Source organism: Schistocerca serialis, chromosome 9 (assembly GCF_023864345.2).
Source record: "Schistocerca serialis cubense isolate TAMUIC-IGC-003099 chromosome 9, iqSchSeri2.2, whole genome shotgun sequence".
Lineage (NCBI taxonomy): Eukaryota > Metazoa > Arthropoda > Insecta > Orthoptera > Acrididae > Schistocerca > Schistocerca serialis.
In genome coordinates, this window is record NC_064646.1 from 219,528,837 (window position 1) to 219,542,673 (window position 13,837).

The window sequence follows — 13,837 nt, forward strand, 5'->3', positions numbered from 1 at the left end:
GATCCGTTGACCATTACCCTCGAATGTTGCTCCGTGAATCAAGCGCAGGACTGTATCTACCCCGAACACGCAGAGGAGGTGCATGCCTTCCATGACCACAAGCTGAAAACCATGATCGACATGATGGAATGCATCGTCGAAATCCATTGCAACCATGGAGGTTGCTGGCCGACATCAGTGTTATCACGCTTGAGGACTGCTGCAAGCAAAACGGTTAACAAGGCGCATACTTGCCGCACGGAACGTGCAATATAAATGGGTTCCGATCGAGTTACGTTGACCATTACCCTTGAATGTTGCTCCGTGAATGAATCGCAGGACTATATCTACTCCGAACAGGCAGAGGAGGTGCAAGCGTTCCATGACCGCAAGCTGAAAGCCATGATCGACGTGATCGAATGCATCGTCGAAATCCATTGCAACCATGGAGTTTGTTGGCCGACATCAGTGGGATCGCCCCCCTATACGACCCCAGTGCCATGTGATCGTTCGCCTTCCCACCAGGGCACGCTTGATCGGTATGTATTGCACCCTTGATTGTGGAGTACAGTCGGGCGCGTAGGCTGCTGTAAAAAGCTTATAGTGAGCGTTGAACTAAGTGAGCGGTCGATAGTCTTGCGGGCTCTGTCCACCGGCAGGTTTAGGCACAGGGTTCATAATATTTCCGTACGTTCCTTGGGCACTCGGAAGTTGGCTCAAAAATGGTTCAAATGGCTCTGAGCACTATGGGACTTAACATATGAGGTCATCAGTCCCCTAGAACTTAGAACTACTTAAGCCTAACTAACCTAAGGACATCACACACATCCATGCCCGAGGCAGGATTCGAACCTGCGACCGTAGCGGTCGCGCGGTTCCAGACTGAAGCACCTAGACCGCTTGGCCACACCGGCCGGCTCGGAAGTTGGGCGTCACAAGTTCTTTATACATCTGTTTTCTTGTTGCACCCATGAGACCGAAGAAGGAGCGGAAAAACCAATCAGGAAACCCATCAGGCTCAACCATTCAGCTACGCAGCCGATAGGAACCTTGAACTATGATGTCTATGCATGACGTCTGTTCCTATTAACTTTGATTTTATCCAGTTTTCGTATTTGCTGAAGGTAATCGGCAGAAATTGTTAGGAACCGGCTGAGGACGGTGTATGAATGACTTGCGGTTTACATATTCCAATTCAATGGTTAAATTTTAGAATCTTTCTGAAAATAGCTAGCTTGGTACAGAAGTAGTGACAATAATAACCCTGAAGATAAATTCTTCCATGATGTTAGACAGCGTCACGTTATTCATTAATTTCTGGTACGCGATCGGCGTTTCTACCCCTCTGGATATTCTGGTGATCAGTGTTACTTGAACACGAGAAGATACCGAAGCAGATCCTAGCAGAGAGGTAAAAACGTCTATCGTGTAGAAGAAATTATTGTGTGACGTCACGCAGGCTAACATCGTGAAAGATTTTACTTGCAATGGCAACGGTCACGAAAGCCTGCGGACTTATAATATTAATCTCATCCAGGTCGTAGCGGGGCTGACAACCCTTATTTCGACAGGCGCTAAAAAGTAACAGTACAGTTGTTTCAGAAATACGTCCCGTGGTTTGTCTCGTGCCCCGAAGAGAGCTAGGAGTGTCTGAGTAAGGTGGTGGCCGCCACTGGGGACTTCGCGTGACACCATAGAAGGTCCGAGGATGGACGAAAGGAACGTTTCTGTTGGAACTCGCCCAGTTTTCATTCACATTTGAATTATTAGAGATGAATTATATGATTTCTGGTCACGGATTTGCAACTGTTTCTTACACTTTGAATGCTAGACAACTATCAGTAGAGATTAATACTATCCTCTAAAATACACTTATTTCACCATAATGTAGTATAATAGCATTTAAATAATTGTAGCGCTTCCAAGCATCACAGAGCTGAATGGTGGAATGCTGGAGTCGTTATCTTCGTTCTGATATGCTGTGTAATACTTGTAGAGCTGAACGCCATTTGAAATAGATAGAGAGCTAATTGGCGTTGAAATAACTAAAATACCCACATGTGAGATCGGAAAATTCACGGAATCGGTATCCTTATTGATGGAATATTTTTGTAATTAATTTGCAACGATTTGTTACACGTAAAATGTCAGTTACGGCATTTAATTCAAGAGCAGTGTCCAGTAACTTCGACACGATTATACTAATTACTACCTCTCTTCCTCCCGCTATCATCCCTTGTCTCACTAATTTCCTAGTTCAGTAGCATAGTCGCGTCATTCTCTGTTGGATATTCTACGAAGAGATCCAAACTGGGAACAATGCGATGTTTACTTACTCGTGTCTTGGGAATTTCTATAATGAAAAGTGACGAGCGTAGTTTTCGTGCAGAAACGTATCTCATAATTAGGTGAGTATTGTGTATGGCCGTCCGGTTTCTTTCTGACCATCGTTGTGCTACTGCCAGCGGAGACGCTGCAGATGTTTTGACTGCCTGCTGGACTGCCCCTGTGGTGCTTCTTTTAACTTGAAAACCGGAGTTGCACTTTACTTCCCTCCTCGGGTATGGGGTGTTAGATTTACTTTCTCTCTTCCATGTATACACGATAGCCATAGCTAGAAATTTGTGTGTTATAAATGTACAAAACAAAAAGAGAAATAAATAACAAAATCAGTCGTCATAATAATCAAATACAAAATGAGACAAGCATATTAAAAAACGTAAACCGCAACGTCGATGTAAGGAACAGTTGCTCCGTAATCTGCTTTGTACGGTACGTTTTTTTTTAACATCTGGGTAGACGAGTGTGCAGGTCTGTAGCGAAACAATAAAATTGTTGTAGAACCGACGCAAAAGGTGTTCACAAATTTTTCGTTTCGATGTATGAATAGCGTCGTTATAAAGCGAGGAAGTACATCTGTCACTCGCTTCTTGCGTTTCAGTGTTATTGAACCCAAGAAGAGAAGCAAGGGTTTCTTCTTAAATATTAAATTCATTTTAAAAAATCCAATTCACCCCTTTGCTGTTATGCAACTGCTGTAATTTATTCAGTCGATCATTTGATTTCGGTGCGGTATCCTTTTCAGGTGCTATTGTTATCGCCTTAATTTTACAACGGCACCCTGTGTGGACATATTTTACGGCGACAGGAGTAGCTCTTGAAAATGGCAGTGCCGAAAGGAACTTATGTGATTTAAATGACAGGTGGCTGTATAACACTCACGGGTAACGTGGAATTATCTTTTAATAAATATGTCGCTGTGGGTCCTGATACGAAAATACTTATCGCTTAAGAAATGTAGACCAGTTTCATGTTTTTTGTGAGGTAAGCTGCTGTTTGAAGAAAGATTAACTTTCGAAGATATTTGCGAGAGAATTTGTTTCAGTGAATACTTAAAACAAACTTTATACTTAACTTGAGACTCTTACCTGTAAGTCACTTTAAAGTAAGTTAAGTTTTTGAAGTATATGTGTATCCCGTTCAGCTTAGATCACTACCGTAATTATTCACTCGTGTTGTTTCTGACAGTCGCTGTAATGGCGATTGATCGGTGATGGATGGCGTACTTCATTTTATCTCTGCGATCAGATGCAGGTTCCGCACTGATCCCATAGTTCAAAGCCGTTTACCTGAAAGAGCGTTGTCAGTTGGGTGGCCTAACTTGAAGGAGATCGGCGCTGTCGGACGGCAAGGTGATAGAGATTTCATAACTGTTCTAATTCCCCTTACGTACACGAGTCGTCACACACACACACACACACACACACACACACACACACACACACGCACACACACTTTTTATGACTATTGTGATCAATGATCTTCTAGGCATTAATGGTTTAGAACATAGCAATTGGGATGACTACACAGGATATTACAACCCTCGATGGATATTGCCTTCGCAGCTCATCACGGATTTCATGCAACTGTGTTCCCATGGTCGCTTAACATTAATCGCGATATGATGGAAACTTTCACCTATTCACCTATAGTAAGCCTAAGATAGATGAGACCATCCACAGTCCTGTAGCTGGAGGAAATAGTGTTAGATTTGCTTTAATCTCTATGGTGTTTTGACCAAATGATTCCCACAATTGGTGTAACTTCGAAGAACGATGCTGCTGCTTGCCCTGGGACACACGGAGACATTGTCCGTGCTTTCTGGTGTGTCGTTTCGTGAATAACTAGAATATATTTTTCTTCCATCGTGCAGTCTTACTCTCTCCGAAGTACACTCCTGGAAATTGAAATAAGAACACCGTGAATTCATTGTCCCAGGAAGGGGAAACTTTATTGACACATTCCTGGGGTCAGATACATCACATGATCACACTGACAGAACCACAGGCACATAGACACAGGCAACAGAGCATGCACAATGTCGGCACTAGTACAGTGTATATCCACCTTTCGCAGCAATGCAGGCTGCTATTCTCCCATGGAGACGATCGTAGAGATGCTGGATGTAGTCCTGTGGAACGGCTTGCCATGCCATTTGCACCTGGCGCCTCAGTTGGACCAGCGTTCGTGCTGGACGTGCAGACCGCGTGAGACGACGCTTCATCCAGTCCCAAACATGCTCAATGGGGGACAGATCCGGAGATCTTGCTGGCCAGGGTAGTTGACTTACACCTTCTAGAGCACGTTGGGTGGCACGGGATACATGCGGACGTGCATTGTCCTGATGGAACAGCAAGTTCCCTTGCCGGTCTAGGAATGGTAGAACGATGGGTTCGATGATGGTTTGGATGTACCGTGCACTATTCAGTGTCCCCTCGACGATCACCAGTGGTGTACGGCCAGTATAGGAGATCGCTCCCCACACCATGATGCCGGGTGTTGGCCCTGTGTGCCTCGGTCGTATGCAGTCCTGATTGTGGCGCTCACCTGCACGGCGCCAAACACGCATACGACCATCATTGGCACCAAGGCAGAAGCGACTCTCATCGCTGAAGACGACACGTCTCCATTCGTCCCTCCATTCACGCCTGTCGCGACACCACTGGAGGCGGGCTGCACGATGTTGGGGCGTGAGCGGAAGACGGCCTAACGGTGTGCGGGACCGAAGCCCAGCTTCATGGAGACAGTTGCGAATGGTCCTCGCCGATACCCCAGGAGCAACAGTGTCCCTAATTTGCTGGGAAGTGGCGGTGCGGTCCCCTACGGCACTGCGTAGGATCCTACGGTCTTGGCGTGCATCCGTGCGTCGCTGCGGTCCGGTCCCAGGTCGACGGGCACGTGCACCTTCCGCCGACCACTGGCGACAACATCGATGTACTGTGGAGACCTCACGCCCCACGTGTTGAGCAATTCGGCGGTACGTCCACCCGGCCTCCCGCATGCCCACTATACGCCCTCGCTCAAAGTCCGTCAACTGCACATACGGTTCACGTCCACGCTGTCGCAGCATGCTACCAGTGTTAAAGACTGCGATGGAGCTCCGTATGCCACGGCAAACTGGCTGACACTGACGGCGGCGATGCACATATGCTGCGCAGCTAGCACCATTCGACGGCCAACACCGCGGTTCCTGGTGTGTCCGCTGTGCCGTGCGTGTGATCATTGCTTGTACAGCCCTCTCGCAGTGTCCGGAGCAAGTATGGTGGGTCTGACACACCGGTGTCAATGTGTTCTTTTTTCCATTTCCAGGAGTGTAATTCTTAGCAGCTCATCTGAATGAAAGCTGCCGAAACAGATAAGCTTATGCAGAGTGGGCGAATGATTTCTTTTGTATGAACGTGTTATTGATATTTTCCTTCTGCGATATGATTTCCCTTCAGATCACCGAAATTAAGCGCTGTTGGGCTTAGCTAGCGCATGGATGGGTCACCGTCCAACTCTGCTGAGTGCTGTTGGCAATCGGGGTGCACTCAGCCCTTGTGTGACCAATTGAGGAGCTGCTTGAGTGAGAAGTAGAGACTCTGATCACGAAAACTGACGACGGCCGGGAGAGCGGTGTGCTAACCACGTGCCCCTCCGTATCCGCATATGGTAAGGCCTAAGGGCTGAGGATGACACGGCTGCCGGTCGGTATCGTTGGGCCTTCTGGCCTGTACGGGCGGTGTTTTTCTTTCTTAATTGGTCTAAATCATCTATAGACCAGTCTCCAATCTGTCTAAACTCGGAAAGCTTCGCTCTGAGCATCATCTGGGAGAGAGAGAGAGAGAGAGAGAGAGGGGGGGGGGGGGGAGAGAGGGACGGACAGAGATATTGATTGATTTCTCTAGCTTACCTAACGCCACCGTATGTCTCATTCCGAACACTGGGACTTAATAACGGCAGCGTGCTACATGCTGCTTGCGGCTTAAAAACAAACTTACCCAGGTAATTGCGGCCATCGTTGCCATTTGGCGTATTCTAAGCCGGCGGGAAAAAAAGATGGAGAACTGCGAAATACGAGATACGTAGTTGCGGCAGTGAAAATACGAGAAGCTGTGGCGGCGTCTCTGCGACTGTCGGGATACCGGCGTACTGCCGCGGACGTCACCTCGGCCAAGATTTATTGCCACTTACGACCGCTGACACACATAATGAAATATAAGACTGGTCGTCTCCCTGCCGCCGAGCAATGAGGAAGAAAAGCGGGACTAGTCGGTCGGTGCGACGCGTGGCCAGCCGGTTCGTTAAACCCCGCGACCCGCTGCTGCGTCCCCGCCCGGCGAATATTTCGCAGTCAGCCTCTTCTCCCCTCCCCCCCCTCCCCTCCCCACTCCGCCCTCACCCTCTCGCGTGCCTATCGCATAAACATCCCGCGGCAGCCAGTACTTCGCATCAGCGCATGCACCTAAAATTTATATCCTCTGAACATGCGATCTTCTAAATGACCGTATAATGCGGCTTAAGAACCCTGCACAGCTCCTCTGTTATTTTTGGTCATTTTCTCGCTTCCGTTTGAAGGTCAGAAAGTGGAATTCAACTGAACTCCATTTCATTAAGAATTTTTTTCGATATCGTTCCCATCAGATACCAACAAACTCACTTCTCCTTCTATATCTTTATTTGCAGTTCCTGACAATTATCTTTAAAAACTAAAAGAATACGTTTACCCTGCACCGGAATGACATGAGTTTTCCAAGGTTCGTAATCAGCTGAGCAGAATCTGTTTATATATAAAAATTGAGGTAAGGACGGCCTGTTGATCCCTTCAGTGCAGATGCACGCCACGCTCGAACTCTTACGGTAATCGGCGAATTGCAGCGTGTAATGAGGATAATGGGCAAGAGGCACTGCTACATCCGTAGTGTGTGGGGAAGTTGAGAATTTGGGTCTGACGGGAGGCGTACTAGGATAGTCCGTGTAGTTACGGTGACAACTGAGTCCGGATGGCGCAGTGGTCAGCGCATCTGCCTAGTAAGCGCGAGACCCTGGTTCGATTCCAGGTGTGGCACAAATTTTCAACTTTAGTCCTTGATTTAATCAGTACTCACTGCCAGCTAATGTAAATCTTTTGTGTCTTAATTTATAGCCGCTGCAGCTTCAATAGGATGTCTGTTCCGGCGGACATGTCTTAAAGAATAGACGCCACTTACATGATTTAAGCCAAAAGGCAAGGACGGCCAGTGATCACTTCATTGCCAATACTCAGCACCCTCGAACTCGTAAGGGAATCGGCGATTTGCCAGGAGTAATGAAGATAATGGGGAAGGGGAACTACATCAGTTTTGTGTGGATAAGTTGAAAATTTGGGTCTGAGGGGAGGCGTGCTAGGTTATTTTGTTCAGTTGCGATGACGGCTGTGTCCAAATGGCGCAGTAGTCAGTGCGTCTGCCTAGAAAGCAGGAGACCCATGTTCGAATTTCGGTCCGGCAGAAATTTTTAACTTTCTCCACTGATTTAATTAATGTTCACTGGCAGCTAATTTAATTAATTCCTTTGTATCTAGAATTTGTGCAGTTGAGAAGAGTGATAGGTGCAATAGCTGAGACAATAGACTCATTTTCGGGTAGAGCGAGGTTCATATCCCATTATGGCCATTTCAGTTTCCCCTAACCACAGAAAGGAATAACCGAGACGAATCCTTAAGCAAATCCCATTTCGTTTCCCCACCTCCAACTGATTATAGCCGATTCTCAGTCATGTCGAAGTCTAGGAGACATCAAAAAACTTTTAGAGATGAATGACTGTGCGTTTGGCTTTCATGCTAGGTTCACACAGTAATTGGCGTAATTGTATACTTCAGTGTTTTCGATTGAATTGGATTACCACGGCCACGTCTGAATACCGAATTTTATAATTTCTAAATCGATCTTGTGAATTAAATACCAACAATAAAACCTTTGAAATGATTATCCAACAGGTACGCATGCGTACCTGATACGTTCCAAAACGCCGCGCATAGAAATGATGTTTTCTGATGCTCATACCTTGGGTTCTGAATGATGATAAAAGGTAGGGACAGGTGTTTCGTACAGCCCTTGGGCTTAGAGCCGTTTGGATACCCAACAGCGAATGGTGTTAGTGGCGCTACGCTACAGTACATGATGAAAGTATGGATATTACACACTTCCTCCTGCTGAGACAAATGGAAAAGTTAGTTGTTCTTTTTGCATTTGGTGTCATCTACAGTGGGCTTTGTGGAACTCATGCGGCCACCATTAGTTCATGGGCGGTATCTAGGAAACCCTCCAAAAATGTCTTTTTGTACTATGTATATTCCAAGACTGCTATGCACAGAAAATGGCTGTAATTTTTGCAATATATTCCTAAGATCCCAATCTCGAACAACCTTCAAAATTTTTTGGTATCTTCATCCGTTTCCGAAATACAGAGATTCGAAGCTACCTACTTGTACACATAAAATCCGGCGAGAGCCTAAAACGTAGTTTATAAAGTGACGTGGCACGTAAACATTATGTAAAGTGTCTCCGTTATCATCTGGGAACCCCATGAAGTACTGAAGTAAATGAAAAATGCACGTAAAATCGGGTCTGATGCATAAAATTAGTTATGCGTTACTTCAGTTTCACATAAGTAAACAGTCTAGATTTTACTGACCAATGAATTTCTTTTCATATGAGTTACATGCTCTGCTGCAACAGAGAAAAAGAAGAGAACCAGCGGAAAAATGCTCCTCTCGGAACACAAAAATTGCGTGTGTGTTCCTGTTTAGTTAAATGACTGATTGAAAAGAGGGATACGTGCTGCCTCATTCTACCCGCTCAGCATCTCTAAAAAGTTCTCAAACATTTTGGCATACGAACATGTTAATGCTTTTTTATGCTGGGAGAGGAGAAGACAGTGACGGAGCAGTAAATACTGGCAGATAGTAAACAGTAATTGTATTATGGAAACAGCCAAGGAGACAGTGGCAGAGTGACAGAAAGAGAGGGACACAGTGGCAGTGGAACATTGTTGACAGTGGTAGAATAGTACAAGGAAAAGGAGGAGGACACATTGCGAGGGGCAGAGGGCGAGTCTGTGATCTTGCGGATGGACACTATATGACAGTGACAACAAGGAAGAGAGAGATAGTGACAGTGAGAAGAGATAGCAGCATGAAGGAAGGAATGAAGTATTAGTAATAAGTGAATGCAAGAGGGACAGTGACAGTAGACATACAGATATAAGACAATGAGCTGAGCTGAATGAGTGCGCGAAGGACTACTGAATATGAGTAGGTTAGAGTAAGGGAGCTTGTAGAAGTTTGAGGTGAGGTGCATGTTAAAACAGGGCACGCCAAAAGTTTTGGGAAAATTTTTGAAATTGCTGAAGAAGGTAGAATGAGGTGGCTGTTACCGCACTTCTGTCTCAGAGTCTTCTAAACAGAAGAATATTCGCCTTTTTTGTACTCCAATAGGAGCATTTTTCCACTGGCAATAGTATATTCAGAAAATGAAAAGTTTTGGAGCGATTGTAGGTTCTTCGCGAAATTCAGTTACAGTTGAGTCGTATACCAGAAACATGGTATTCTTAAGTCTAATTCACCGCCTGCGGCCCTTCACAAGAACCACAAGGTTATCGACTAGCAGAAAACAAAGGAACGACGTGTACTTGATTCAGTGTAGTGGAACGCTTTTAGAAATCGTAACAGAATGACATGAAGTGGAACAATCATGTGAGATCGACTGCAGTGAAAGCAACCCGAAATCCATGCTGCAGTGCACAGTGTTACGAAATGTTAGTTCAAGTCTAAGAATACGGATCACGGAAGTAAACGGTGGTGTTCTGTTCGCTGTTATTCAGTCGCAAACTTGGGGATTGACATTGCGTAGCATTTGTAACCACTGTGACGCTGTCTTAGACAACGTCTTGTGTCTGAAGGAAAACTGTATTGAAAACTGTGTTGTTGGGAAGGTGTTAGAGTTTTCACCAGAACACGCGGGAACTGTCTAAACAGAAACTGTAGAGAACCGCACCAGCGAATCGCATCGCCTTTCCTCGTAGCAAGGAGTATCTGACGCCACAGTGATACATACGGCTGTTTTTAACCTGATTAACTACTGATGGATGTAGTGTAGGAGCTGGTACCGCGGTAGTACTCATACCTCGGGCACATCTATTTCTGTACTTGTACAGATTCCTGCTCTTCGTTTCCCGTAGCTTTCCTAAATCAGCAAATTACTAAGTATATTGATCGAGGCGGGCACTTGTATCGGTTCTTGATCCACTTGTGGTGGCGTAATGGTTGACGGAGGGTAAGATGTGTATGCCCTTCACTTCGATACCATCGAAAATTAGTGCACGAAACTTGTGCAAAGGAAAGAACATCGCTATTCTGAACTGAAAATAAGTAGCTCGTAACATTCAGATGCTTACATTGCTTATTGATTGATGCAGGGCTTAATTATGTAGTCTCTCTTATGTATTGTGGTACACAGATTTATTTCGTTAATGAATCTATGTCACAGTCGATTGAACGTATCAGTATGCTTCTTCGTTGTGGCAGGGTAGCATTTTATTCACGACGTAATACGCAGAGGTGAGTGCTATTGCCATAAAGAGAGTACCAATCCTGTTAAATACTAAAAAAATATATTTAGCATTACTGATAATCGTAGGTTGCCAATAGCGCTGACATTTTCTTTTCTTTTTTTTTTTTTTTGCCCCCTCGATTTCCGATCGTTCTACGCAGTCTGGGGAAGAAGGCATTGAGTAAGCTATACCACAGTGCTCTTCACCATTGGAGAAAAACATTTAATTCTTGCTGCTTGTTTGCTAGTTTGGTCAGGATAGTGATTCGTTTGAGACGACACCATTTGCTAAGTTGTCAGTGATGAAAACATAAGTTGAAAGGTAGGTGAACTGCAAGATCTCTAGACTATTTCTAATGAAAAGACAAGCATCGTCAGTGTTTTACAAAGGCTGTATAAAACTAGATAATGTACGCTTGTGTTCTCGTGAGTCAACATACATTCTGAAAGAAAATTGCAAGGATTGCAGTGTGGCTGAATTTCTATTCTCTCTTTACATTAAAAATGCTCAATAGGAAATTTACCTAGTAGTAATATTTTCGGGAAAGGTGGGCGTGCTTATGCTCTCATCCAATAACTCGATGTTTCATTACATTCCATGCACTGCGGACACCATTTTGAAGCTTCTTGTCTTTCATTCGAACCAAACAGATTTTATCTTTTTTTATGGATCGTAAGAGCAATACTGAAATATTAAGGGAAGATCCCTCTTGACCACTCTGCGTAGTGAGTCAGATATGTTCCTGTATCGTGCCTGGCAGCGAAGAGTGCTGGTACAGCGCCGTGGTGGTATCGTCTTATTATGTGGTACTATGAAAGGAAGGGAGAGTGAGAAACCACGTAAACCTATACTCTTTCGATCAAAAAATTATTAAATAGGTGAACTACCCGTGTTTACATGGCGATCCCAAAAAACTTTGCGTGTTCGTAACATCCACGGGAACCCCCAGTACCACTAGAGGAGCCAACAACCCGTTGAGCTTCACGTTCCCATCTAACGAATGAACTGCCGCCATCAGTGGTCGATAATGCCACCCACACTCGATTAATTGCGGAACATAGGACCTTGGCACTTAGCCTAGATGTAAGTTTTCCGTGGTTTTTTTTTTTTTTTTTTTTTTTTGAAAGCCCTTGGCGTAGGACAAAACAAAGACCCTGGACAATGGATGATCGATAAGCCGCGAATAGCTGGAACAGTCTGAATATGCAAACCTGATGAAAAGCAAACGTTTTGTGAAGGAACGTCATGTCACGTGAACTGACAGCCTGCGATGGCTCATGAAACTGATTAATGTTGTTCTCGTTGAAAGGCTGCTGGCTGGAAAAAAGAGATTGGACACCTCGAGGACCTGTTCTACAGATACAGGAAGGTTGACATCAGAGGGCAAAAACCGTTCGGAAAGAGCGCACAGTAGACGCGGAAGATGAGATGCTTGATCGCTTTGCGGTAATGATGGTTCATCAGTGGAGATGCTTACGCAAGGAGAGACACCTATATGTATCATACAGCCGGCCAGTGTGGCCGAGCGGTTCTAGGCGCTTGAGTCTGGAACCGCGCGACCGCTACGGTCGCAGGTTCGAATCCTGCCTCGGGCATGGATGTGTGTGATGTCGTTAGGTTAGTTAGGTTTAAGTAGTTCTAAGTTCTAGGGGACTGATGACCTCAGATGTTAAGTCCCATAGTGCTCAGAGCCATTTTGTATCATACATTCTGGAAGAGAATGACAACGCTTTTAACGGAGACGCAGAGTGCGGGATGAATCCGCCGCAGGGCGAGGGCGGCCGGTTAGTTTATGGACGGCGGCGGCGGCCACGAGGTTGTAGGTCTTCGGTCCATGGGAAGCCTGTCCGGCAAGTCCTTGCCCCGGCGCTCCCGGATGCTCGCCGTCAGTGGGGCCCTGATTGACAGCAGTGGCTGGTCGCTGCTAACCATCCACAATGTATGATTGCTGCTACCTGCGCGACTTGGTGGTAAGAATCCTCTCCTTTTTTTATCTCATTTTTTTCGTTTTCGTTCGTTTCATCTGCTCGGTGCGGACGTCGCAAGACACCCGTTTCAGTTTGTCGTTGATCCATTAACTCAGTTTTTTTTTTTATATTACAGAGGGCAGCTAACCCTCTGACCGAACACGCTGAGTTACCGTGCCGACGTCTCCTAAATGCCGCCGCCAAAGGCACTCTACTGCCAGCAGGTAAATGGCAGGCAAAAAGAAAAGGAAAACCTCGATTGAACCTTCCGTCGATGAGGAAGTCGTGAGAGACAGAGCACAAGCTCGCATTGCTGGGAGGATGAGTAAGGAGTCTTCACGTGCTACTTTTAAAGGAACTATCCCCGGCATTTTTGTTAAGCGATGAAGGGAAACAACGGAAAGCCTAAATATCAATGACCGGACAGGGACTGGTACTGCCGTCCTCGGAGTGCAAGTCCAGTGTGATAACCACTGCTCGTTCAGTAATTGTTGTACCATGAGCAGCTTAGGGTCATTTAGATCCCACAGTCATGATAACCCTAGGGTATCGTGCAGTTATGAGGTGTCTCGTATTACAGAATCAGTGGCAATTCCTTTAGAATGGAATGTGCTAACGTCACTACATAAATATTTGGAGACTGAGAAAAAACTGCTGAAATATACCGTGTAATCCACTGACCGTGAATGGCTTACAATCATTTTGTGTTCAGTTTAAGTGGATAGGATATAATTTGTGCATATTGGAAGGAAGGTACCTTTTAAAAATATGTGACTTATTGCACTCATACCTCGAATACTCTCACATTTGTGCGGAAGATTGGTTATGGCATCGTCCACAGCACAGCTATTAAATATGGACAACGAGCTCAGTTGGTGAACATTGTGACTGGTGGTGGCAACACCATTTTCAGTGAACCATCCCCACATTTGTACCAAAACGGTCACAATAAGGAGTACCACAGGACAGTTCGGTTGACG

At 45.5% G+C, this 13,837-nt stretch overlaps 1 protein-coding gene and 1 non-coding gene across 2 annotated transcripts in view; both read left to right on the forward strand.

The window, feature by feature from the left end:
• Positions 1–13,837, forward strand: part of LOC126419500 (uncharacterized) — a 701,445-nt gene that overhangs the window by 647,610 nt on the left and 39,998 nt on the right. The gene's annotated exons all lie outside the window — the stretch shown is intronic.
• Trnat-agu (transfer RNA threonine (anticodon AGU)) lies at positions 7,296–7,368 on the forward strand. Its single transcript has one exon. It is a non-coding gene; the product is annotated as a tRNA-Thr (tRNA).